Source organism: Alligator mississippiensis, chromosome 3 (genome assembly GCF_030867095.1).
Source record: "Alligator mississippiensis isolate rAllMis1 chromosome 3, rAllMis1, whole genome shotgun sequence".
Taxonomy (NCBI): Eukaryota; Metazoa; Chordata; order Crocodylia; family Alligatoridae; genus Alligator; species Alligator mississippiensis.
In genome coordinates, this window is record NC_081826.1 from 38,612,363 (window position 1) to 38,639,956 (window position 27,594).

The 27,594-nt window shown below is 42.8% G+C and overlaps 1 protein-coding gene and 1 long non-coding RNA gene across 4 annotated transcripts in view; one reads left to right on the top strand and one right to left on the bottom strand.

Annotated features, from left to right (window-relative positions):
• Positions 1-212: 212 nt before the first annotated feature.
• LOC109285211 (uncharacterized) lies at positions 213-14,241 on the bottom strand. The gene is made up of 2 exons (XR_002092877.2): positions 13,792-14,241; positions 213-1,436 (listed from the first exon to the last, which is right to left on the bottom strand). It is a non-coding gene; the product is annotated as an uncharacterized LOC109285211 (long non-coding RNA).
• RNF19A (ring finger protein 19A, RBR E3 ubiquitin protein ligase) overlaps positions 13,594-27,594 on the top strand; it is a 104,820-nt gene continuing 90,819 nt past the window's right edge. For 2 of the 3 annotated variants that reach the window (XM_019495739.2, XM_006268796.4), the window contains exons 1-2: positions 13,594-13,782; positions 16,179-16,294. The gene's annotated coding sequence lies outside the window, so the exon portion shown is untranslated. The remainder of the gene's footprint in view (positions 13,783-16,178; positions 16,295-27,594) is intronic. The other variant, XM_019495740.2, reaches the window with a different exon arrangement.

Consider the following 27,594-nt stretch of genomic DNA (forward strand, 5'->3'; position numbering starts at 1 on the left):
TCTGTGACCCTTTGTCTTTTGTGTAACAAGCTGAAATAGACTTGTGGCTTTTAACTTCTCTGTTCCATCCAGACTTCAGTGAAGTTATGCTTCCCTTTCATTTCTCCTTTTTGACAGATAAAAATCTATTTTCTCTAAACATTTTGCATAATAGTTTCATATCTGAATGCAACATTTTGCCATCCTCTGCAGTATCCTTTGGTTCTAGAATATTTTTAAGATGACCAGAACTGACTTTATTTTAAACAATACACCTTACAATTAAAATATGTATTCAAATGACAGGGTTACAGGTCCTAGCTCCTCATATACAGCCAGAATAATCTCCTGTAACCTATAGTCAGTGTTTCTGTTTATGCACCCTATACTTTGCTAAACATCAATAAAAATAGAAAGCAGATAAATGTGGCTAAAGTTCTTGGAGTTGTATCCAGCTCCCTACACTCTCCAACTTGCTATTCATGGTAAACCAATACTAAGGCATATTGTGTTCTGAAGGACAAATGTAGAATGGTTTTATTTTGTCTTAGTATTATAAAATCATAGAAAAGAAGGGCTGGAAGGGATTTCTAGAGTTCATCTAGTCCACTCCCACTGCCTGAAGCAGCAGCATCCCTACAGAAACCTTCCTGTTGTCTAACCTGTTTGCAAAACTACAGTCAACCCTGACACAACCATAACACCCTAACCTGTCACAGGTAAAGCAGGGGGATAACCATGGCCAATACCCTACTGCTGCAAAGGTTGTTAAGATATGTTTGAGAGTTCCAAGGGAGCGGGACACTTCCCTGCTACAGAGAAAAGCAAAAAAACCCCAAAGACCATGTTAATCTGGCTTGTGTGAAGTGAGCCTTCAAGGAAAAAGAGTGACCAAGGAACTAAGTAAAGATGCTCCAAAGTAGCCACTTTTCCCCCATGCCTTGACACTACTCATTCAGTTTAAGTCTTAAGTGAAAGGATGTAATGGAACCCATTAATACTGCAGCTTAATTTATTAGGCAAACAAGTTTCTTTGGGTGAATATGATATATTTTATTAAACCAACTTAAATAGTTGGAAAACATTTTTATAGCAAGCTTTCGGGTTTAAAAACCCTTCGTCAGGCTGAGGAAGTCTCTGGAGTTGGTGTGGTTTTTAAACCCGAAAGCTTGGTATACATTTTTTTTCCAACTATTTAAATTGGTCTAATAAAAGATATCATATTCACCCAAAGAACCTTGTCTGCCTATGTCCTGAGACAAACACATCTACAGCCTACACCCCTGGTTAATTTATTAGGCACTTCAGTGCTGAAGAGTCAAAGAACTTCTATCCATGAGTGGCTTCAAATACAAGGAGAGCATGCTGCTGTTTAGGGCTTGCTGTTTTGGGGTGTCTTATCTTCTATAGTTCCTCCTGGCCCTTTGCCACACTTGGAAGAGATGCATGATGTCAACCTGGAAAGACAAAATGGAATGTGCATATTTCAATATACTAAAAAGAACTTTAAATAAATGCTGTCATCCTGTCCTTTCTTCTGTCCAATCCACTCCTCCCACTATTTGTGTCCTTCATCAATTTACATTTTAACTTGGCTTGCAAATGGTTTGGGGAAGATTTATCATCTTGTGCTTGTAATGGTAGCATAAATAATGAGGAACAGGAGTAACAGTTAACAAACTGTATATTGCTCATTATTGCATGTTAACATACTTTGAAAGTTTATTCTGGTTGTTCCAAACATCTACTGTAATATACTTGGCAAAATCCTCCTGCCTTGTAATTTAAAAGATGGTTTAATGTTCTCAGAAAGGGGATGAAAATTCTTTAGTTAATAAAACTAGTGAAACTAGTATTATGAATTTATTACTACAGTTTGCCCTTAAATACAAATGTTAATTATACCAAATAAACATGTAAGAGTTACCATCTAGATTATTAGAGCTGTGTTCTGGGGGATGAAGGAAGGTAGCATCTTATCAGATTTATCATAGGAAATATATTTTTTTCAGAGGTTTACAAAACTATATTTGAATTAACCATAGATGTCAAATTTGGTTTTTGCAGGTGGGTGCTTGCAGATGTAACCCCCCCCCCAATGGCACTTTCTTTAAACTTGGTGCATTCCTGTGCTAAGCCCCACACACGCCCAGAAGAGGCAGCACATTACTTCAATCCAGTTTTGCAGTGCCTGTAAAGATTGGGCACTTTAGTGGGGCCTTTGTAGTGCTTTTATCTATCAGCTGATGGAATCACTTATGGTTAATTCAAATGTAGTTTTATAAATCTAGGAAAAAATCATTCCTATGATAAATCTGATAAGACGCTACCTTCCTTCATCCTCCAGAACACAGCTCTAATAGTTGAAATAATGTTCTAATAGTTGAAGTAAGGCGCTACGGCTTCTGGTAAAGCACTGGGGGGTTGGGAGGCGGAATCAGGGCTGCAAGCGGATGGCTGCAGCTAATGGATGCTGAGCACCTGCTAACTTTTTCAAGGGGTGCTTGAGCCTCAGAGCACCCACATAGTTGGTGCCTATGGAATTACCCTAGCAAGACCTGGGGGCACCAGCCATACTTTGCCCCTAATGCTCTAGGGTCTGTGGAGTGGTATGTGTATAGATCCTCTTTTGGGCTCAGAGGATTTGCTTGTTCAGTTAAGCTAAAAATAAAGAAGCATCTCTCTTTGGACCTTGGACAACAGGCTTATATTTTTCTTTCTGGAATTTTCTTTGTTTTAAATTCAATCCTGATTTAAAAAAACAAAAACAAAATCTCTATCTACAGGCAACATCGAACTGGGAAATGTAACAGGTAGTACACAGGAGGGTAGTAATAAACCAAAAAATGGGGGCTGTAGGCACTGAAAAAATATGGTCTTAATAAGTGTTGAGCCCTATGGACAAAGAGAATAAACCAACAATATGAAGACCAGATGGGAGATCGTAACCAAGGGCCCAGGGCACCAATGAAAGGCTTTTTTTAAAATCTTGTCATCCTCTTATACCTTAATATATACCCAAGTAATATAATTGTGACAGAAAATGTGTGGAATCCGAAGTAGCCTGTGACAAGGTGGGAGGAAAAACCTGCAGCATTTGGGAGGAAAAACCTGCAGCATGCTTATAGGTCAGCAGTGCTATGCTGGCTAGTGGTATGGACAAAAGTGACTTGGGGGGTCATGATTGACCACAAGATGAATATAACCCTGCAATGTGATGCTGCGGCTAGCAAAGTGAGCAAAACGCTGGTTTGCATCCATAGATGCCTCTCAAGCAAATTCCAGAAGGTCATTCTCCTGTTGTACTCGGCCTTGGTGAGGCCGCAGCTGGAGTACTGCATCCAGTTTTGGGCTCCACAATTCAAAAAGGATGTGGAGAAGCTTGAGAGAGTGCAGAGGAGAGCCACGCACATGATCAGAGGTCAGGAAAACAGACCTTATGATGAGAGGCTGAGAGCCATGGGACTCTTCAGCCTGGAAAAGTGCAGGTTCAGGGGTGATCTGGTGGCCACCTATAAGTTTATCAGGGGTGCTCACCAGGATCTGGAGGAGCGTTTGTTCACCAGAGAGCCCCAAGGGATGACAAGGTCAAACCATCACAAACTCCTCCATGACTGTTTCAGGCTGGACATAAGTAAGAACTTCTTTAGTGTCCAAGCCGCCAAGGTTTGGAATAGACTGCTGCCAGAGGTGGTTCAAGCACCTACTTTGAACGCCTTCAAGAGACATTTGGATGTTTATCTTTCTGGAATCCTATGATCCCTGCTGACTTCCTCCCCCCGGGGCAGGGGGCTGGACTTGATGATCTTCCAAGGTCCCTTCTGGCCCTAGTGTCTATGAATCTATGAATCTAAGAAAGATCTGTGTTTTGCAGTAATTCACAAATATGAAAAGGCTTGAAATCTGTGGTGTTAGACCATCTACCACTGTCATTCTGATCGTTGACCCTAGCAGTGGACACTATCTGAGACCTTGGAGGATCGTGGAATCTGCCCCTCTTCCCCTCCACACCCACAGTCAAAAGTGGATGTAGCCAATTGTGTAAAGCTGAATGTGGAAGGCAACAGGCAAAAGCTCCTCTCAGAGTTGTGGTGACCAGCCTATGCTCTGGTATATGGTTACATATGCTATATGCTTACATAATCTTAACTGAAGTCCACCTTTATAGACTAACTGAATCAGAGATGTATAGCTTAAGCTTTCAGAGGTAGGGGGGCTTGCTTACTTTTCTTAACTGTCATAGTTATGCAAGCAGTTATCAATCATAAGCTTTTTCTAAACTCCAGGTATTGTTAATAGTTAACTGCAACTGCTGATTACTCTAGCTTATAAAATTACCTTCATAATATAATCTTTTTGTTTTCCTGTTACCATGCACAGATATGACAGATCAGTATGTATACAAGTAGGATAATCAGAGGTGTAGGGCACAGGTTTTGCCATCAGAGGTGTACCAGGGCAGCTCTGTGCACTAGGCAGCAAGTATTGTTAATAGTTAACTGCAACTGCTGATTACTCTAGCTCATACAATTGCCTTTATAATATAATCTTTTGGTTTTCCTGTTACCATGAACAGATATGACAGATCACTATGTATACAAGTAGGATAATCAGAGGTGCAGGACAAGTTTTCCCATCAGAGGTGTAACAGGGCACCTCTGTACACTGGGCAGCAGTGTTGCAGTGTAGCAGTAGCTTCCAGCTGCTGTTGCTGCTGGCATGGCCAGGTAGCAGTGGCAATGGCTGTTATTTTTGTGCCCCCATCGTAAGTCAGTGCCTAAGGTTGCTGTCCTGGTTACCCTCCCTTAGTTACAATACTGTTTGCCATAATAGTGTTACTAGAAAGGCTTCTGCACACAAATACAATATACCGGAATGCATTCCTTGTTTCTACAACAAGTAAAAATTATTAAGATCCTTGCTTAGTTTTCACTCAGTCAGCACCCCCATAATGGTAGCACAGCATGGGCTACAAACCTGAGAAACTAGGTAAAAACATAAGCAGTTAGTTTGCCCTGAGCTCTGTGCTGCCACAGCTATATTGCTAACAGGACCCAAGCTGGGTAATTTAAAGTTAGCTCAGACAAGCGTACACCAGACCTCACAGTAAGGAGTCAGAAATTTGCCTCCCAAGCAGCTTATTAGCCCTTCTGTTAATTCAGATGTGAACCAGGGCTGTCTTAATGGCAAAACCTGTGCTCAACCACCAAAAAAACTGCCCTGCAAGAGCCAGTTTCAAGTTTAAATTGAGGCTTTTGGGGGATAGGTATAGGGTAGAGACTCTTAGCACCTCCTATATTCACCACTTGCAAATGTAAACATTTTTGAGCAAGTGATGAATAATACTTATCTATGAAGACTGGTCACCTTCCCATTTGCAGGTCTTGTGCTACAAGTCAACTGCAGCAGATGTAAAAGGAGTAGGAATGGGAACAGAGGGCGAGGGGTAGGTGAAACCCTATCTGTCTCCTGTTATTGTTCCAGATTTTGTTTCTCATTATCATAGACAGAAAGGAATTTTCTGTCTGTATGCCTTGGCCAGGATTGTTCTGGGGGAAGGACATGGATGTCATGTGTTTAGCAGCATGGGGCTGATCTAGTGCAAAAATAGAAAGTAATTGGAGTGGGGGGGAACACTACAAAGACCTGCCAAGAAAAAAAGGAGGAAGAACCACTGCCATATAGCACCTCCTGCAGAACTGTTAAAATAAGAGGCACAAGCAAGCTTTAATAAAGCCAAATCCACTGACTCCTATGCTGATTATTTTGGGACAGAATGCAAATTCCAATAGGGATGAAAATAAGAGGCTAACTTGAAACAACATGTGCCAGTAAAGCAAACGCTAAATATATACTTGATTTTTCTTCCATGGTAGAGACATAATGCTGAGAACTAAGAGCCAGAACATCATCCTTCCTGGAACTTGAAGAGGAAAAACATGAGCGGAAATTCCATTTTAGATTCCACAGATTTAAAACTCTTACATAGACCAGGGAAAAGGCATGGAACTGTAGTTTTCTCTTCTAACCTTCAATCTAAATTCACAAAAAGCCTATCCATATTTCAACTGAATAATAGTTGCTCAGATAGTATGGTGATAAGCATAGTATAAGAACTAGGATCAAATTGAACGGAATCAAATCAAATCCAGAGGACCTTGTCATGGAAATTGACACAGATCAAGTCCTAGTCTATACCCTGAATATCTCTTGTGGGCCACCTAGCATGGCTGACCCTGTACACAGAGGCCTAGGGAAAACTGGAGATTTCCTTATGAACCTTGTGTCATTTATGTAGTTACAAGGCCAATGAAGACCAATAAGTGTTTCCCTGCAGAGGTATCTTGAGCAATTTTCTTCTTGCTTTCTGAACTTAAGTGCTATATTACAGACAGTATTTGAGCTAGATTCATTCCATTGGGTGTGTGAGTATCCAAGTGTGTACTCCTCAGCTTGAGCAGAGACCTTGGAGAAGATAAATCTAAATTCTACAAAACCTAAGATCCTGTGTATGTGATCTTGCAAGTCTCTTAACTTGGTTAAAACCAATTTTCTCTAACAAAACCAAGAATAATTTTCTTAGCAAGGGCTAATTCTATCACAACCAGAATGTTCATTCCTACCTATTTGGATGGAAAACCTTTAACACTCCATTTTTTTTGGTAATTCTTCTCATATTTTAAAAACAGATGAACTATTTTATTCACATTTTCCAAAAACAATTTTATCTTTTAGCAGAGCCTAAGCATGACGAATAGGTCCAAGGAGGTGATACTTCCCCTCTATCGGGCGCTGGTCAGACTGCAGTTGGAGTACTGCGTGCAATTCTGGGCGCCACACTTCAAGAAGGATGCAGATAACCTGGAGAGGGTCCAGAGAAGGGCCACTCATATGGTTAAGGGCCTGCAGACCAAGCCCTACGAGGAGAGACTAGAGAAACTGGACCTTTTCAGCCTCCGCAAAAGAAGGTTGAGAGGTGACCTTGTGGCTGCCTATAAGTTCATCACAGGGGCACAGAAGGGAATTGGTGAGTATTTATTCACCAAGGCGTCCCCGGGGGTTACAAGAAGCAATGGCCACAAGCTAGCAGACAGCAGATTTAGATTGGACATTAGGAAGAACTTCTTCACAGTTCAAGTGGCCAAGGTCTGGAACGGGCTCCCAAGGGAGGTGGTACTCTCCCCTACCCTGGGGGTTTTCAAGAGGAGGTTGGATGAGTATCTACCTGGGGTCATCTAGACCCAGCACTCTTTCCTGCTTAAGCAGGGGGTCGGACTCGATGATCTATTGAGGTCCCTTCTGACCCTAACATCTATGAATCTATAAGCATTGAATTTCTCAACCTAGAGAAGTATAAAAAAATTAGTGAGCAACTGAGGGGAAAAAAGCAGGAGGCTAGGATGCAGACGGTGCTAAACATGAACGAACCATGAAATGCACTTCTCTTATACTCTGCCTCAGCTTTTTTTTTTTCTTCTTCTGGCACATTCATCCTACCTAGAAAAGCATCCTATTTCTGTTTCCTTTGATAGCTGTTTTTACTCCACCTTTATGTAGAGAACGGTGGCAAATAACCTTTGCACCAATGTCTATATCAGTGGTTCGCAAACTTTTCAGATGTGAGGTACCCCTCAAAAAAACCCTTAGTTTTTATTAGAGCCATTCTTCTGTTTCAAATAACTCAGAAAGATCACAGGTCAGAATGTTTTTAACACTGTGGATTCTGATTTGAAAACCGTGAGTGTATCTTGTCGATCATGTTTGCACACCTATTAATGTGGCACCCCATAGTACCCTTGAAAGGATCTCAGTGCACCCCAGGGTGCCACCACATCTTGGTTGAGATCACCATTCTAGATATAAAAAAAAGAACTGACATACTGCAAACACTGGGTGCTGCAGCATTAAACTCATAGATAACTGACTCCTTGTATAGAACCCAGAATCCTGGTTTCATGACCAGAAATGGAACTTTTAGTTCTTACACTTATCTTCTGAAAAGGAACTTATAATTGGAAATAAACATATTTATTTTAAAGAGGTTTTCCTCTTCAAGAGCAGGCATGTCCCAGTGTACACAGTTCCAGACGCCTTAAATATCTGATTTTTATGTTTTTCTTATTTGACTACCAGAGAAACCTAATGCTACTTTCACTTACTGACTTGATCAGCTGACCCAATCCTAACATGTCAGAGTTAAATTTATATTTAAAAAAACTTATGCAAATCTTAATGCAAGCTGTTCTCTATTGTGCATAGAATTCTGATTTTTTCTCTTTCAGCTTCTATTTAATTGTTTTAGGACTTTTTTTATTCTTGATCCATCTACTTCTATTTTATCCTAATCTCTCTCTCTCAGCATTTCTGTCTTGCTCATCATTCTTATATTTGAGTATTTAGACATGGTTTTATTTTAGCTTCAAGGTGATAATGACTTTTGAGAAAATCTTAATCTGCACTATCTCAATACTGTATATATGTTTTTGAGTCAGTTATATTCAATGCAGTTGATGACAACACCCCAGTTAGTGCCAAAGCATTTAATAAAGGAATGAAATAAAATGATATTTCTGTGGTGAAAACCTGCTGATTTAATGAGAAAAATAACATATATTCTAAGTTTATGTGATTTGCAGTTGAACTACATTAGATATCTATATCTAGTTACATTTTAATATAAAATTCTAAGCACATAATTCACTACAGACACTAATGGCCTGATTGGAATAGATGCTCAGCATCTCCAATATAAAGCACTGGATATTGCATATGCTTAGCACATCAAATTCTCAAGCTAATTCCTTAGGCACAACTCAGTCAGACTGTTTGTGCCACAGAAAGTCCAAAATGGTGTGCTGGGGAAATGATGCAGTGAGTCCTAAGAAAAAGGAATGATACTACTACTATGATCCATGTGCTGCCTCCCTTCAGCACTCCTTAGCCCTAATGATTAAAGTTCCAATCTACCCTTCTCTTCACCAGTTGCTTACCAAGAGACAGGGGGCTCTAAATAGACTTGAACCTAAGGCCCTGTTCATTCCATGCGAGTAACTAATTGCTGACCACACACATAAATTAACTGTGTTTTCCTATGTGAGATGCTTATGCTGGCTCATATAAGTGGTTCAGCATGTTTTTGTAGTTATGGGACAAGGCCCTTTGTAATCAAGGCCCCTGCTGCCCACCACAGAGCCCAGGCTGCTCGCAGCAGGTGGCAGAGAGGCTGCAAGTAACTGCACCAGGGTCTGTGGAGCCCCAGCCCAGCTCATTGCCAGCAGCGTGTGCACGCGTACCTTGAGGCAGACGGTGGGGAAGTGGCTGGGGCTGCACTGCCACAACAAGGATCAGGGCCCTCACGGCTCCCCCACCATCCACCCTGAGGTGTGTGCGCCAAACAAAATGTCTTTGTGTGCCACATTCTGGCATGTGTGTGTGCCAGGGGGTTGCTTACCCCTCAGATATGAGATATATGATAATGGAGAGGACTTGGGTTCCTTGACAGAAACAATAGATTTTACAAGTATCATAGTGGAAGAAGTCACTGGATCCTGCCTGAGACGGCTGTCAAGAGAGAAAAGGTTAAAGATGACTCCTGCATTATGGTCTTGAGTGATAAGGATGATGCTGGTGGAGAGATTGTGGAGAGAAGATTTTTGAAGGAAAATCAGTTTGGTTTTGGCCATATAAAGTGGAAGCTGATCATGACATTTTGAGAAGGAGTTGTCTGGGAGAGCCTGGGATGTGAGATCCAAGAGAGGAAAACATTTACCCATTAAACGTGATATTCCTCCAACATAAAATGTTTTTGTTTTTTTCTTTTAACAAAATACACTTTTGGTTTATATTACTGATTTTGACAATACCACTTATATATTATATTGTGCTGCTCAGAAATAGAATACTGAAGCTACACAGGTCAGCACCCCCTACAAGGCACATTATTGGAAGGATATTTCCTAAATACAATTAAAATTAAGGTTCTCCATGTCATCTCCCTCCTGCTTCCTTTCCAGTTTGGATAAGAAGCTTGTTTCCTTACCACTCATTTCCTCTTATCTTCTTCCTCATGTCCCTATCATTTTCCCCTTTTACACTATGACAGTACTGCTGAATGTTGATTTTTTTTGAAACACACCACATTTTTTCAGTTTGAAGTTGACATTACAAACAGCAAGTGCGTACACACACACACACACTCTTGCCATCAGTTGAATTATACTTTCAAACTATTAAACTGCAGTGTTTTCTAGAAAGTGTTGTGGAAGGACATGCTAATATCTTTTCAGAAAGCTTATCTTGCTTCATAAAATATAAAGTGGATGAGGTACCTCCTCTCTATCAAGGGTTTGTAAAGCTGTCACTTTTTCTTAATACAGTACCACTCTGCCACCCTGTCCTGTAAGAAAACAGAAAATTTAAATCTTCCGTTTTAAACAGAACATGTTTTTACCAGTTTGTGCATAAATTTTGTGCAAAAATACACATCTTTATTCCCTGACTTTTCTGTATTAAGGCTTCTAGCCTGAGGGAGGGACTTCCTACTTAGCCCCTACTCAGATTCAGTGAGAAGACACTTTGGGACATTGTGGATAATGGGGCTGCTCCCAGGACTAATCAATTCACCACAGACAGAACAGAATTTAGAAACTTTCTTGAATCCACCAACTTTTGAGTTCTCTAGCATGAATACAGACTTAGGAACACTTTTACTGCTCCTCTGAGTTTTCAGTGTCATCCATTTGCTATTTGGTCATGATGTTTGTTTGTCACGATGATGATGATGATGATGATGTTTATTGTATTAAGTAATTGCAGATTCCAGCTTTTTACTTAAATACTCTGCTATGCCACTCCAAACAAAATCATTCTTCCTGTGTTATCATGCCATCTGCATTATGCATCCTACCTCTCCTACATCCTCCCTCTCCTCTTGCCTTCACCAATCTCCATCTCTCCATTCCTCTCCCCTCCTCTTGATGTTTCTCACCACTCTTCTCTCTCCATTTAATCCACACTCAAGAGTGCAAGGCTCCACACTGCAAAGCTTTAAGTATTTTTCTGCATGTCCTCTCCAGCTGAATTCAATGGGACTACTCATGGGCATAAAGTGACTAATGTACATAAGCATTTGATGCATTGTGAGCTAAGTAACTCGCTTAGCTATGAAGATTCAAAACAAACAAGGAAGTACATGATTTGTACACTGAATATCAATACACCAATGTAACCTTCTTCCTGTTACTCTCTCTGCTCAGGGTCAGACCGGTTGCCATATTTGGGGTCAGGAAGGACTTTTACCCCATGGTCAGATTGGTATGGACTGTGACAGGTTTTGTCTTCCTCTGTAGCAGGAGGCTGGTGCTCTGCCTGGGATCTGTGGAACATATAATTACCAACCTTTGCAGCATCAGGATGCTGGTTGCCATAGTCCCTCTGCTTTACCTGTGGCAGGTTGGGATGTTATGCTTTGTGGTTGTGTCAGGGTTGACTGTATAGTTTTGCTAAGATGTTAGACAATGGATTTGTAAAGGATGGTTTTGCATAGGGATGATTTTGCCTCAGGCAGGGAGGGTGTTGGACTAAATAGCCTCCAAGGTCCCTTCCAGACCTACTTCTCTATGATTCAATGGTTTTTATTTTCCATCTCCTCTCCCACCTGTTAAAATAACTTAATTGCAAACTTAAATTTCTGCAAAGACTGTCATACATGCTTGTTTTTTTGCACCATGGTTCACATTGATTTTAATGTGACTATACATATGAATGAAAAACAGATGTAAGCCAGCAGGGTTGGGATCTCTGGCTGTAAACTATAGGGCAGGACCCATGGATTTGATTTCCCCTCATAACATATACACTTTGTAAATACAGTCTACCTAATCAACAGTCACTTCCAACATAACCTTCTTCCTGTTACCTGTCTACTTCCATTGCAGACTTTTCAGGACTCAGCAGCACTGCTATTTCCAGAACCCACCACTAAGGACAATCTTGGAGAAAATGCCTAATTCAATGACAGCTTTGGAAAAGATAAACAAAGATAACAGGCAAGGGATAGAAAAGGGAAGGAGCAAGGTATAAAACAAAGATAATTAGATGGTAAATGGTTCTTATAATACCTATGAATGAGGGAAGAGCAGAAAAGAGGACTACTGACAGTGAACACAGGAGTAGGGATCAGGGAAGCTACATAAGGGTGTGGGGGGATTAAGGCAAGGTATTGAGATAGTGTGGTACTAACTCATTGACACTGGGTATTGTGGGAGCTGACAGTTTGGCCAGATCCAAGAAAGGGACTAGACAAATTCTTGGAGGAAAGGGGCATCAGTAGTTATTGAATGCAATCATTAGGCATGTCGTGCCTATCTTCAAGAAAGGGAGGAAAGTAGATCCAGCAAACTACAGGCCCATCAGCCTGACCTCTATCCTGCGGAAGGTCTTGGAAAAGATTATCAAGGAGGCCATCCTTAACAGACTAGCTGAAGACAATATCCTGAGGGATACCCAGCATGGGTTTGTTGCGGGTAGGTCTAGCTTGACCAATCTCATTTCCTTTTATGACCAGGCGACCTATCACCTGGACAAGGGGGAAGAGATTGACATTGTATACCTTGACTTTAAAAAAAGCCTTCAATCTGGTATCCCACAATCACCTCTTGGCTAAACTGGCTAACTGTGGCCTTGACGTCACCACGATCTGCTGGCTGGGGAACTGGCTCCGCGGTAGGACCCAGAGGGTGGCGGTCGACAGGAGCCAATTGTCTTGGTGCGCTGTGACCAGTGGGGTCCCACGAGGCTCTGTCCTAGTGCCTATACTATTTAACATCTTCATCAATGATGTGGACATTGGTGTCAGAAGCGGACTGGCCAAGTTTGCCGATGACACCAAACTCTGGGGTAAAGCGTCCACACCTGAGGACAGGAGGGTGATCCAGGCAGATCTGGACAGACTCATGAAGTGGGCGGATGAGAACATGGTGGTGTTCAATGCTGAAAAATGCAAGGTTCTCCACCGTGGGAGGAAAAACCTGCAGCATGCTTATAGGCTCGGCTGCTGGGCATGAAAGAAGGTACACGAGCAAAAGAAGAGATAACAGGAGCAGCAGGGCAAGGGGAAGGGGAAGGGGAAGGGGCAAGCTGAGGAGTGTAGGAAACCGCAGATGATTAATTTTGTGGCTGAAAGTTGGAGCCAGAGAAGAGGCAATTACAGCCAAAGAAACAAAGGAAAGCGGCGGAGTGAATCAGGGGTTTGGCAGCCGGGACAGAGGACGACAGGTTTTCCAATGGGGCCGGACTGACGGGGACATGAAGCGTCCCACGGACACCGGCTCTTTATTCATCTGTTGTAAAGCACTAAGACGAAGCGAAGGAAGGGCACGACCAGCCGGGCCGGGTGACTCCTAACCAGCCTCGAGCAGCGCTGCCCGCTCCCGGGCTTCCCCGGCTCGGCGGCCCCGAGGGCGCGCGCGGGGGCGGGGGCATCGCGCGGGGCATCCCCAGCCTGGGCCGCGAGGGGGGAACGCGGGGGGAGGGGCGAGGGGACGCCCCGAGCCCGCGACGTGACGCGGCCCCGCCCCGCCCCGCCCCGCCCCCGGCCGTTGGTGCGGGCGTTGAGCGGCCGTTGGAGGCGGCCTTGCAGCGCAGTGCGTGTGAGCTCAGCGCGTCGCAGCTCGGGAAGACGCCGACCGCCCCCGGCCCGGCCCGGCCCTGCCCTGCCTCGCCTCGCCCCGCTCCTCCCCGCCCTCACACAGGCGAGTCCTGCCCGGGGCCGGGCCCAGCGGGGTGGCCGCGGCGGCGGCATAGGTGAGGTACCTGGACGGGCGCCCCCTCCGCCAACGGGCCCGGGCCGCTGAGGGGAGCGGAGCGCGGGGCAGGGGCCGGCGGCTCCTCACATTGCTGGAGGGTGAAGTCATCGCGCCTATTGTCTCCCCGCGGCAGCGGCCCAGCGAGCCGAGCCCGGCCCGGCCCGGCCCGGCCCTCCTCCCCCCCCGGGGGCTGGGAGAAGAGTTGAGCGCGGGCCCCGCTCCCCGGCGGCAGCGCACTCGTGCGGGGGGGTCGGGCCCCGCGCCCTCGGCGGAGGCTGTAGCCGCGCCGGAGTCGCGCAGTGATTTGTGCAGGGTGTGGCGGCGGGGGTGGGGGCGACGGGCCAGGCAACCAGCCCCGAGACCGGTGTGTGCCCGGGGCCCCCCACCTTCAGTGCAGGACGAGGGGCCGGGCCCCTCCTTCCTCTCTCCGCCCCCCTCCAAGCCGCGGGCTCGGACTGTGGAGGAATGCGGCTTTCCCGGGCTGAGAAATCAAAGTTGGGGGCCGCGGTGTTTATCCAGGCTCTCCTGCCTTTATTACCATGTGGCCAGACGGCCGGCTGTGGCTTTTAACCACCCCTCGGGGTTGATTAGCGGTTTCTGTTTCCTCAAAATGCTGGGTTATTCACCAAGGGGAAGGTGAAAAAGGAGAAGGGTATTTATGTAATCAGGGAGTTGCAGGATTGAATTCTGCCACGGATCAGAGCCTCATGTTCTCTGAATTTATTTCCACCCGTCTTCCACATTTTTTATTTTGTAATGGTAGTGGAAGGGCTGGACTTAAGGTATCCCGTGACCTGTTTCTCACTTTGCCTTTGGCGAAGGCAGGTTTTTAGTTAGGAATGAAAGGTTCTAATATGGCTTTTTTTGTACATCTGACTTGTGACTCAAACCTGAGGGATTCAGACTGGCTTGTAAATCAGAAATCATGTGGACTAGCAGAATTCATTTGCATGTATGAAAGTGACAGGCAATGGGGAGCTGTTTGCTGAAATGCGACTGTATGGAACTGTGAGAAGCAGTTTGAAGCAAGTGTGAATTTGTTGAGCAGTAGAGAAAGCATTTATGTATTTGACGCTTGCATTTCATGAGCATTAGGTCTCTTTTGCAGTTAACTGAGACTGGAAAATGAAAATAAACAAGCCCGTTTCACTTTCTTTTGCCATAACAGTAATTCTGTTGCTCTTTGGAAATGAACTATTCCAGAAAAAGGCCTGCATTAAGAAACAAAACAAAATGCCCCCACACAATTTTTCTTGACGTCAGAGAAACCTGCATACTTTAAAACTCCATTTTTGGATAAAATACAAATGTTTAATGTGTTTTTTCTAAATTATCTGAAACTCCAGTGCATACTCATGTTCTGCTTATTCTCGACAATGTTTAGATTTGAAGAATGGATGATCTGTTTGGCTTTTTTTTTTTTAATCTTAAAAGCAGAAATTTAAATCTCTGGACATTGTGTGCTTTTTTGGACAGTTTGATGGGAAATAGTAGAAGTTTTTACATACAAGAGTTAACAGAACTCTTAAATTCCTAGTCAGTGATGTCGGAAGGAGAGAAGGTATTTGACAGAAGAGTTTTGTGTGCCTGTATGATGCAGACGGGTTTTGGCCTCTGGGTTAACCAGTGAAGCAGCTTAACCATCCTAGCTAGGGATTCCTAGATGAAGTTAGTGTGTGTATGGTGAGTCAGTGGTAAGATTCGTAGTTTTATGTGATTTGTATTATGCTATGGCAAGTGCAGAAAACTTAACGTTTTCCAGTATAAGGCAGGTAGTGATGAGTTTCGGAAACTATAATATAGACTGTTCTCTTCATATTATTTTTTCAGCAGATTGTTTTCCTTTCATACAAATGTTTATCTTTTCCCCCCAATTAGTCTTACAGCGTTCATAAATATTTTTTTTTTTTGTATCCTAGCTAGAAGGGCAGGATGACAATCTTTTCCTAGACTATTGAATCCTGCTTTGAGGGTTCTGATGAGCAGCTTTGAACTCCCAAGTGCAGCAGCTACTTTTCTGCACCCATGTTGTCCTGCGGTCAAGGACATTGCCCCTATTATGTGGTTGGTTTACTGTGGTCTGTGGTTGGAGGTCCATAAATTACTTGCTGAATTATAATGCAATGTCCTGTTGATTAGCCACCAGATCTAGCAGAAGAAATTTTAATAATTGTCTAATACCCTGTTTTAGTCATACTTGGCACATTTAAGTTTCAAAGTTTTTGGTCTGATTCATAGTTTCTAGAGGAGCCTGTTCAAATTGATCCTTAGGGTTAATAAGTTTTTAGAGGACCAGTGCTAATGTTTGTGCTTATGTTGTTTTACTCATAAGAAAGTTAAATTCTGTTTTTTCTCTCTGTTCATTTGTTTCATCTGTATTTTGTCACTGACAAGATGTGCAACTGACTGAACTGACACGCACACAGCTTCAAGAGGCCGAGAATGATATTAAGAGATCGTCTTACTAGATGCACACAAATTATACGCAGAAGTAGACTTCAACCAGGAAGGTAATGAGACAGTTTGAGTTTGCTGTTATAATAATGGACTATTTGTACATATTTTATTTGTTCTTGTAGGGTATGAAAATACCTAGAAAAATACACATTTTCTAGTATATTTTGGTAAGAGGTGTTTCTTTGAATCATACATATTGATAATCATAAGCTGTATCTGTAATTTGTCCTGTTGGTAGTCTTCAGTGTTTGCTTTTCAATCTAAGGGGAAAACTTTTTGAGAGCGCTAAATTTCAGGTATAACGTTTTAATCTTATGAACAGATTAGGTTTCCCATGCTCTGCTATATAGAAAACTAAAAATACAAAAATAGAAATAAAATTCTGTAAATGAAATAAATATTAATCAGTTATCACAGCTGTTCAACTTTGAGTGGCGGGGGGCTGCACCTGTGCCAGGCCTACACTGCATGGGCTGCCTTCCATGCTGTCTAGTGCCATGCTGCACTGTGCAGGGCCACGCCTGAGCTGCTGGCTCCTTGGGCCCTGGGGGCTGAACTACCCTGCCCATGTGCCTAGGGGTGGGGCAGGAAGCTGAAGCTAGAAAAAGGAAAAGGGAGCCTAGAGACCCTGGTTGGGTAGCAGCTAGAATGTTGTGGGGGGGAGATGGAGGAGTGGAAGACCCCTACAGGAATTTCCAACCTTAAAGACCATTGTTTAAAAGGAAAAAATATATTCTATGTCAACCAGCCAACTTCAGTACTCTTCTTATCAGAAGGAAATGCTTGACAACATTTTTAAACATGAATATTTAATAGACCCATGTTCTAAATTGTTTTGTAAGTTTTCAGTAAAAGTTAACTTGAGGATTCTTAACAGCTATTTTCATTAGATTTCTGCAGCAATGTAGTACACAAGCAGGTTTTGTGGAAACATGATGAATTCCACTGCTGATGAAAAACTTGCTTCTAAGTTTGAATTTTTGTGACCTGACTATGATTATGCACAAAATGTTCTCCTAGTCTGTTGAACTGGAAGCAGCCATTTGTAATGAAGGCTTTTTTTAACTGCCTGTGTCACTGGGCAAGTTGGTTCTTTTCTCTGTTTTACTCTCTTACTGTTTATTGCGTTCTAGTGGTCCTCGTGGCTTCTCTAGTTGTAGTTTCTGCTTTCATTTTATTTTTTAAGTGCTACACTGGCACACTTTATATATTATTTCCTTTTAGTGCACTTTCCCACCTGCTGGCTCAAGAATAAAAAACAAAAGAGTGGAAGACTTCCAAAAAGGAGCTATAAATGCATTGTATATAAGTAGCGCATTACAAGCCTCAATTACAGACTTTTTTGCATGGTGTACACTCAAACAGCCTTTTGGAGGAGCCTCCTTAGTCTCCACTGAGCCTGTTGTCTGCTCCTTCAAAATGTCTTCAGGAGAAGACACTTAGCCCAGAGCCCATCCCTCAGCTGAGATATTAGAAGGGCAGATGGAATTAAGGGAAGAAATAGTATTTTAACCAGACCCTTAATAGCTGAGCTATGAAATGTCTTCTGTGCATTTACAGCAAAGTAAACTGTTTCTAGCAATCAAGCTATTCCTTGACTCTACTCCCTTTTTCTGACCTTAATGGAACGAGCAACTTGCTTCTAAGAAAGGATCCTACTCCACCTTCACCTGGGGTTCATGGAAGCAGAAGAGGCTAAAATGCTTCTGTTCCTTTCCTTCTTTTCAAAGAATGGAGAATTCTGTAGTCTCTTTCCTGTAAAAATATAAACTAAGAATTTGACTCAGAGGATTGACTGCCACATGACACATCATCTTTCATTAGGCAAGTAGCTAAAACAGTTCAACTACAACCTTCCCTACAAAGTAAAAAGAGCTGTCAAAGGATTTTTTTCCTGAAAGATGAAAATGAGAACAAATTCTTGGTTGTTCACTCATTTTCTGAATAATAACTTGTGCTGGATTTCCAGCACATAATTGCCATATACAAAGCCTGCATCAAATGAATTTAAGAGAAAACCTAATAGTCAAGTTATACAATTGTTTCCTCAGGTTCAAAAACCTTCTCTCTAGAGATCAGAGTAGCACTTAAAGATATACTCAACAAAATCACTGAAGGGGGGTACCTTACAGGAATCATGAGCTAGCATCAGCTGAGCTGATTATACCTACCTATTCATTTATATTTACTGAGCAGTTCTCCCCTGGATGGAAGCTTTCTTTTATCCAAGTAAAACATAAAAAATACTCTTCAGAATGCAACTGGCCTTTAATGTGACAAATGTTATAGACTAGGACTTTTTAAACTTGTTGGACAACGTTAAGGCTATCTCTTGGAATAGTGATTTTTTTGGACTGAAGGATCTGGAGGGTTTTTTGTTTGTTTGTTTTCTAAAACTAAACTAAAACTTGGGTTTCAACCCTTCCATAGCCCCATATATTTTGTGCAGAAACTCTAGAATATGCCTTCATTGCTATTTCAGAAGAGAGCTTTTCTTATCCATGGCTTCGCTTCCAACAGAATATATTCTTGAAGATTTGCATCTAAACTTGGAGCCATGCAAAATATGAAGAAATTGTATCCTTTGTCCCTTTTAATAAGTCATTGGTATCACTCCGTTTCAACCCCTACCTCATTCCCACCCCAAATCCCTTAGCCCTTAAGCTTTCCTCTTAATGAACCAACAAGTTAATTGAGCTGGCATGTATTCAGATCAGTGATACCTTTTAGTTTTGAGGAAAGAATATTTTACTGAATTTGATGCACAGGCTTTCCACAAAAGTGCAGCTCATTTCTAATGCCCTCCAAATACAGAAAACTTTCTTGAAGTTGTCAAACCTCCAAGGCAGTATTTCAGCCATGCTCCTGTTACCACGCCAAAGTTTTCTAGGGATCAACTTTATTATGTTTTTGTTTTCAGAGATACTGTTCTTCAGGATTGTTGCGGGAAAATGCAGATTTTCTCTTTTAGAGGGGAAAAATGTGGGAAACCACGGGTTTCCCCTTGTAGGCTGGCAGAGTTCCAGCCTGCAAGGGGCAACTTGGGGCTGGGGGGAGCAGATGCAGGGGGAGCTATGTCCATATGCATGTGCATACTTGCACATGGCAGCCAGGCAGTGTGGTGGAGAGCAGCTCCTGTAGTTCCCTCCAGGTAAGTCTATGGAGGGGGGTAGGTGTGAGGGGGTGTGCACAGGTGGTGTGTTTGAGGGGGGGGCATGTGCCACTCCTGACCCCTCCACGTGTCTTCTGTGCCCACCGACACCCCCCCACACATCACTTGTGGCCCCCCATCCCCTGCCAATGCATCACCTCTGCCCACACACCCCTTTCCCCATACACTCATCCCCATTCTCATACAGTGTGGGGGAAAGGGGGACAGTGGGTCATGAGTGAGGGGCATCAGGGTGAAGGTTCAGCAGGGCTGGGGAGGATGGGTGGCTGTGGGTTGGGGCGAGTGGCAGGGGCAGGTGCAGGGCACTGGCATATTAGGGCAGCTCAGCGCCACAAATCAGCAGGGGGGGCAGCCACAGCTGGATCTACCTGGTAGGGGCAGGGGGAGCTCTGATTTTTTTTTTTTTTTAATGATAAAGTAGTGGTGTTTCATTTTAATTGGTTAAACACAGATTTTGGGTTTTTTAATCAGAATTTTGGATGGTTCTTTTTCTTTTTTATTACATCAGAGAACTTTGGATTTTTAAATAGAGAAAACTAGGATCTCTGCTATGATAAAGGTGGTAATAATAGGAGAACTCCAGAGAAAGCAATAGTGATGCTGGGTTACACTGTCATGCTGAGTTATCCAGTTCCCTTTCTGAGAAGAACCAGGGAAGGTGTAGTGCACAGAACCTTGGTATGATCCAGTTACACACTTAGGGCGTATCCAGATGAGGCCAGTTCTGCAGTATGTGGCACTGCAAATACGTCAACAGTGCCACATATCTTACAGTCTGGTGTTCTCCACACTGCAAGGGTACAATGCCTGTGTGTGCAGTGCTCTGGGGTTTTTTCCATGGGTTTTTTTTTTTTTTGACTCCTGGATATCAGAGCAGCACACATTTGGGCAGGGCACACTGCTCTAAAAGTGGAGCTGGGCCACCTGGAGCTGTGCTGCAGCTGCCAGTGTCAGGCTCTGCCCAGCAGGAGCACCACAGCTGCAGCCCCAGGTAAGGCTGCTGGGGCCTCCCTTATTGCCCTTAAGGTAACTTGCCACATGCCAAAGCGTGTGTGGCATGGGCATTCCCTGGGGACAAGTAGCTGAGGTGCAGGGTGATCCGCTACTACTTGTCCCTGGGGAATCAAACGTCCGCACTCATCTGGACACGCCCTTAGTGGCTAACTAGGGTAAGGTACATGTTCACTAAAACTATTTCAATAAATCTTTCTTCTGGAGACTGTGATAGACAGTGAAGTAGAAAAACCTTTTCCTTGCTTAAAAAAAAGTGTTGAATGAATTGGTTCATTCAGTCCAGACTGAGTCGTCAACTACATCCGTCTCCTCAGGCTTCAAATCTAAATCTTGAGGACTGGGTGTTGTGTGCTTAATCCAGACTTCATGTGCTGTAGTTGTTTTTTTTGCAAGTATACTTCTAGCAGTTCCTCTGACAGTACTGTAAACATTTTACTGAAAAGCTGAGCAGCTGTATGTGCTGTAAGTCTTCTTGATAATAGGCAAAGAGATTGTTTGTTGTAGGAGAAACCAGCAGACTTTAGAAGCCCATTTGGGCCCATTAGCCTATGTCCTAATGAAGCATACTGAATGTATGCTTCATTAGGATGAAGCAGATGTTGCCTTTCACTCAAATTCCTACCAGAAATGATAGTTTCCTTATCCATTTCCCTTACCTGTGAAGTTTTAATTGACCTGGTTGACTTCATGAGTTGAATAGAGAAAACCATTCTTTCTGATATTAAAGGAGGCATAAAATATGCTTCCACAGGAAACCAAAAGCCTGTTCATTCTGTTTTGAAGGTCAGAGATGGAGGTGCTAAAGTTCCAGGTTTTTTCTACACAATGGATACGGAATGGTATAGTCAAATTTACAGATTATCAGATACGCCAACACTTTGGTATTGTAAGGTTTGCCTTTCACCAGGGCTTTGAATCTTGTGAGAACATAGAAAGAAATGGTGCAAAACTCCCACCTGATGATCTTTTCCACATTTCTAAAATACTGTGGTCATAAATGTCCACAACTGAAGTAATACTGCGTTTGGATGCGAAGAACCTTTTTCCCAAATTTCTTACCTATCTGGTTGTCCTTCTTCCCCCTTCACCTACTTTCTCTTGTGCAGTCTGTATTTGCTTTTTCTATATGTAGTTGGAGGACTTTCAGTCACAACGCTGTTACCTGTGCTGGTAACAGCAAGTTGCAGGAAAAACTTTTCTATGACTTCTATGACCTGACACCATCACAAGACACTCAGCTATGGTAAGAGTAGAAGAGAGCCTCTCAGGCCCAACTGAAAAGTACAGTGTTTTTCCACTATTAACAATTAAGAAACTGTTCCAGGATAAATTAGACAGTGAACTAACAAATTTGTTTTTAACGATAGAAAACTCTAGGAACAAACAGAAGAATGCACCCTGCTTTGCAGAAATGCAGAATAAATTTATTTTGATTATTCTTCCTTCCTCAATTAGACAAGCAGCAGACAAAATCTGTTTCAAGCATTGGCTTAGGTCATAGAAAATGACTACAGTAGTGCAGATACTTTTCTCTTATATTGCTGAATCAAATTCTTGCAGATGCTACTGGTTAAATACTAGGATAAAGCCATCTTTGAATCTATGCTTTTCAAAATACTCATGACTTTGTTTATGCTACCTGAAGTATAAATAGTGTAACTCTTGGGGCTCCTTAATTAAGCTATATATCTTGTTATCCTGAAGATTTTAGAGACCGTTCATTTGCTTTACTTTTTCAGAGCATTGGCTAGTTTTTTTTAATCTCATGATGGCTGACTAAACTTTTATGGAAGATGCAAGTAATGGCATCACTGAAGAGAGCATACGCACAATTAAGCAGTAAACCACAGTATGTTTTATAGTTTAAATTTGCTTTTGGCAAAACTTTTGACTTCATTGCAGTTATGTTTGCAGGGCATTTTAGTTCACTTTATCTGTTTACTTGGCATTGAGCCTTCAGCCATCACAGAAGTGCACCATTAGTAAAGGAGTACATGCACTAATATATTTTGGAGCATCTGGAATACGAGTGGAAAAATAACCAAATTTCCAATTGATAAAAAATAGTTCAGAGAAATGACAAATTTGGACTCTAAAGGGAGCAGCCTTCAGTATCACTGTAGTAGGTAAAACAGCAGGAAAAGTTGAGGTATAAATAGATGGTCAGTGATGTCTCAGCTGTTAATAATGTACAAAAATGTGAAGATGAACTCTTTACGGTATATGATGAAGACTGGGAAAAATACTTTGAAGCTGATAGCTTGTTTACCTAATGTTGTTGCCCAGATACTGTGGTGAGTGCATTAGAAATGCTGTAATGGATATGGTTTCTGGGAAGCTGTTTGACTTCTAAAATCAAATTCAGTGTGAGATGATACACAAAATGCTACAAGAAGTTTCATAGTTGGTAGGGTCGGAAGGCACCTGAGCAGATCATCAAGTCCGACCCCCTGCCATGGCAGGAAAGAGTACTGGGGTCAAACAACCCTGGCAAGGTGTTTGTGTAGCCTCCTCTTAAAGATGCCCAGGGTAGGAGCCAGCACCACTTCTCTTGGAAGTTGGTTCCAGATCCTAGCCGCCCTTACTGTGAAGTAGTGTCTCCTGATGTCTAGCCTGAATCTACCCTCTGCCAGCTTGTGACTGTTATTTCTAGTCACTCCTGGTAGTGCTGGAGGGAACAGGGACTCCCCCAATGCCTGCTGGTCCCCTCTGACTAGTTGGTAAATGGCCACTAGATTCCCCCCCAGCCTTCTTTTGTGGAGGCTGAACAGGTTCAGGTCCCTTAGCCTCTCCTCATAGGGCCTGTCCTGCTGCCCCCTGATCATGCGAGTGGCCCTCCTCTGGACCCTCTCCATGTTGTCCACATCCCTCCTGAAGTGTGGCGCCCAAAACTGGATGCAGTACTCCAACTGCAGCCTGACCAGTGTTGCATAGAGGGGGAGGATCACCACCTTGGACCTACTTGAGATGCACCTGTGGATGCATGACAAGGTACAGTTGGCCTTCCTGACTGCGTCTCCACACTGTCGGCCCATGTTCATTTTGGCATCAATAATGACTCCAAGATCCTTTTCTGCCTCTGCATTGACAAGAAGGGAGTTCCCCAGCCTGTAGGTATGCTGCTTGTTCTGTTCCCCAGGTGCAGCACCTTGCACTTGTCAGTGTTGAAACCCATCCTGTTCACATCCGCCCATCCTTGTAACCTGTCTAGGTCCGATTGCAGCCTATTCCTCCCTTCTAGTGTGCCCACTTCCCCCCACATCTTAGTGTTGTTTGCGAATTTGAACAGGGTGCTTTTTTACCCCCTCATCCAAGTCGCTTATGAAGATGTTGAACAGTGCAGGCCTGGGGACCGAGCCCTGGGGAACCCCACTGCCCACATCCCTCCAGGTCGAATAGGACCTGTCCACCACCACTCCCTGGGTGCGACCCTCCAGCCAGTTAGTGACCCAATTGACTATGTAGGTGTCAATGCCACAGTCCCCTAGTTTTTTTACTGAGAATGGGGTGAGAGACTGTGTCGAAGGCCTTCCTAAAGTCCAGTAATACTGTGTCCACTACTATACCTGTGTCTTAGGATTTTGTGACCTTCTCATAGAAGGCTACCAGGTTGGTCTGACAGGACCTGCCTCTAATGAACCCATGTTGGTTGCCCCTAAGCATAATCTCCCCTGCTGGCCCCTCGCAGACATGCACCAGGATAACTCTCAAAAAGCTTATCTAGGATCGAGGTAAGACTAACAGGCCTATAGTTTCCTGGGTCTTCCTCCCTTTTTTGAAAAATGGGAACCACATTGGCCCTTTTCCAGTCCTCTGGCACCACGCCAGAGCACCGTGAGTGCTCATAAAGCCGTGCCAGGGGTTCCGCAATGACCTTTGCTAATTCCCTCAGCACTCTGGGGTGGAGATAGTCAGGACCAGCTGATTTAAATGCATCCAGTCCCTCCAGAAGTTCCCTGACTAGGTCCTCACTGACCCTAGGCCTGGATGTGCCTCCCCTGGGGCCTACGGTGGGTGGGGTGGCCTGGTCCCTGCTCAGAAAAATGGAGGCAAATAAACTGTTAAATAGGTTAGTTTTGTTGTCTGGTGCGACGCCCAGATTTCCTAGTATGCCATGCAGAGGCCCCACATTACCCGGTACCTTCTTTTTACCCCCTATGTACTAAAAGAAGTATGTTAAGTTTCCTTATTTTTAAGGCTTTGTTTTGGAATACTTGAATTAAGGTGGCCTCTGCAACCTTAACTCAGCCCCCTTGGCCACATCCATATGAGCTTGGATGTTTGGTTCCCCCAAGACAATTAGCAGCAGTACACCTTGTGCTGGCACTTGTTGTCCCCAGGGAATGCCTATGCTATGTGCCCTCTGGTGCACAGCAAGTTACCCTGGGTGGGGTTGGGAAGGCTGGGGCCAGTACTGGGCTGGCCCCAGCAGCCTTATCTGGAATCCTGGGGGCTCCTAGCACTGCAGCAGTGGTAATCCTGCCGCACTGAGCCTGGCTGGCAGCCAGAGCATGGATCACGATGGCCAGGCTCTGGTTTTGAGCAGCATGCACTGTTCCCACATACATCGCTCCACTTTTTTTTTGGTGTGGGTTTTTTTTTTTGGCCCCTGGATATCCAGGGGTCAAGCTCCCTCCCCTCCCCCGTGCTGTTCCATTGCAGTGTGGACAGAAGCTGAACATGTGGTATGTGGTGCTGCAGATGTGTCCGCGGCATCACATCCCGCATGGCTGCACTTGTCTGGACACAACCATTGTGTACATGCATTAGGACTTCTTCAAAGAATGAGTATTTTGGCACAACTTTTTTGATAAGGCCAAATATATTGTTTTTGAATTTCTTTTTTGAAAATCATTGAAGCTTTGTGGCTAAAATTAAGAAAAAAACCCCAAATTAAAACCAAAAGCGGTCTTGAGTAGACATCCAGCGTAGAAAGTTCCCAACTGTGTAAGCTTGTCAGTTTTATTATGGGGAAATATGGTGCAACCTTTTATATTAGTGGAATTACTAGCACTGCCTGAAATAAGAAATTGTTCTGTTTTGCTTGCAGTAGATGACAATTATTAAACATTAAAAGTGAGGTGAGTCATGATGCACTTGACTTTTGGCCATTTGGCTTGCATCTTCACCAGTTCAAGGTTGTTTATTTCTAGCTTAGCTTAATGTATGATGATCTGCTTACCCTTCTGTTCTATCCCTCCCCTGCTCTGTAGAAGGAACTGTTTCTTTGCAGACATCCAGCAAGGCTACTGCCCCTTTTGCAACACTTCTAGCCTCCTAGGGGCTGCTCTACTCCCTTGCCCTATGTAGTTGGTCTGCAGATGCAACGTAAGTTGATAAATTTCACATTCATGCCTCAGAGCATACACCATAAAAGGACAGAGTAGAGCATGCCAACTTGGGAACCTGGCTATTGTTACATGAGCTGTGAACTTTGAAGTAAAGCTTACCAGAGATTGTTATGGAATACTAGAGTGCAGGCTAGTTGCAAAGAAGACAGTCTAGTAAATTACACCTGAGCAGGGCAGCAAAAAGTAGTTTTTAAATTGTGAAAACTGCTTGATGAGAATGCAATATTACACATTGTGTCCTCTACTTTTGCAGAAGTACTGTTATTTCAAAGGTATATATTGTTTGTTTAGTACTAAATACTTATTTTCTTTGCCTCAGATTCTATTTTTGGTAGATCCCAGTTGGCTTTTCTGCCATCTTGCCACTCACATTTGTGTGCATTTTGGGGTTGTTAATGTCCACTAATGCATGTTGCACTAATATATCAGCACAAATACTAGTATGTGGATGACAACTGTATTGTAAAACTTCATGAACTGTTTTAAACCTCTTAATTTTTTGTACAGGGATTTTTTTTATAAAGAATTAAAGTGTAAGCATAACTAAATTACTCCTTGGGGCAAAGATTTTTTTTCTAGCGTGTGCCATTGTGCTAGGTAATATACACATATCTGTATTTTGCTGTGGTCTAAATAATTAACTAGTAATAAGCTACTTAAGTTTCAAGGCCTATCAGAATCCAAAGGAATGAGTGTACAGTATGGGTTAGTAACTGTATAGCACTCCTCACCTTTGGTTGAGACAACTCCATTTCAGTTCAACTTGAAATCACTAGAGGTATGAACTAAATTACCGTATGTATTTAGTTGCTATTAAAGTTTTCTTTGTACAACTAAAACTACGTATAATGACCTGAGTGAAGTGCTATTGAAAAATGCCTGCTTTTGTAGTGCATGTTTTGTGGAGTAGTCCACAGTTGCTTACCTTTGTAAACTGGTATGTTAGATAAATATGAAAATACGTGCTAGTAAGGAGTATTTTTAAAACAACAGTTGTTGAAAAATCTTCTTTTGGTAACAGTTTTCCTTTTATTGAAAGTTTAATTCCTTTCAAGTGATATTATATAAGTGTTTCCTCTAGTGTACTTCTGTAATTATTTTCTTTGGAACTATATGAGGAAGTAGATTATTTCAAGCAAGCAGATTATTTCAAGCAAGCAGTGAAGCTCCTGACACTAAGGAAAGCTTCCTTCAAAAGTAATTTTAGTATCGATAAGTAAAAATTAAATATTTTGTACCTTGTACGTGGTGTTTTTAAATCTGTTTATAAAATTACTGAGATTTTAATCTTAGGTTCTTGTAGGGAAGAGTCACTATTATAGGACACCAGATGCTATTGCAGGAAAAAAATTGAATTGATTTTTGTCTGCTGTATATTTTAGGGTGCATTTATGAAGTATAAAAGACAAAACTTAATTTTGGGGATGAGGTCCCTTGAAATGAAAAGGTAGTCCATCAAGATTATTTTTGCATGAAAATATCTTATTGTTTCATTAATTCCTTACCTGTGGTATCCTGAAAAATAGAAAATAGAATATAGTCTAGTTGTATTTAGTTTTTCTTGGAAAGTATGCCAGTTAAACAGATTATACACATGGATTTTCAAAAGAGCTCAGGACTGTCTTTATTCTCCATATTAGCTGTTGGATATTGAGCACTGTTGAATGTCTTGTTGCTTCATTTGAACTTCATTGGAAGTTAAGCTTCTTTAAATAAAATCTGACTGATTTTTCTTTAACGTGCAGTACACTTGGAGTTCTGAGTGACTACAGGTAGAACTACAAGTGTTTTGTACTGCTGAAAAATCAGGCTCCAT